Source organism: Cynoglossus semilaevis, chromosome 10 (genome assembly GCF_000523025.1).
Source record: "Cynoglossus semilaevis isolate Cse_v1.0 chromosome 10, Cse_v1.0, whole genome shotgun sequence".
Classification (NCBI taxonomy): Eukaryota; Metazoa; Chordata; class Actinopteri; order Pleuronectiformes; family Cynoglossidae; genus Cynoglossus; species Cynoglossus semilaevis.
In genome coordinates, this window is record NC_024316.1 from 443,238 (window position 1) to 443,654 (window position 417).

The following is a 417-nucleotide window of genomic DNA, read 5'->3' on the forward strand; positions in this document are numbered from 1 at the left end:
TATATATATATACAGTTGAGCGGGGTGCAAGCGTATAATTGTATCACTTTCGGGACAAAGGACAAAACATTTTTTTTAGTGGCATGTGAACGACTGTATGAACAACGTATAGCTGAGCCACGAACGGACATGGCTTGGGTTTCTTTTGTTTTCTTCCCGACACAGCAGTTGTCGATGTATGTGCGCATAAGTAATGTGAGTTTTTGTCTTTGTATACACAGAAAAGGAAAAATGAACTGCATGACTCAGTTAGAAAAATCCAGATTTTTTTTTTTTTACCTTTTATTTTCTTAACAAATATTTCTGGATTTAAAAAGGACCTGACCAAGTCAAAGCTGCATTTTTTTTTTCTTTCTGAAGCTCAAATATTACCAAAAAGGTCTATATATATGTGCCGTAATTTCCGGACTATAAGCC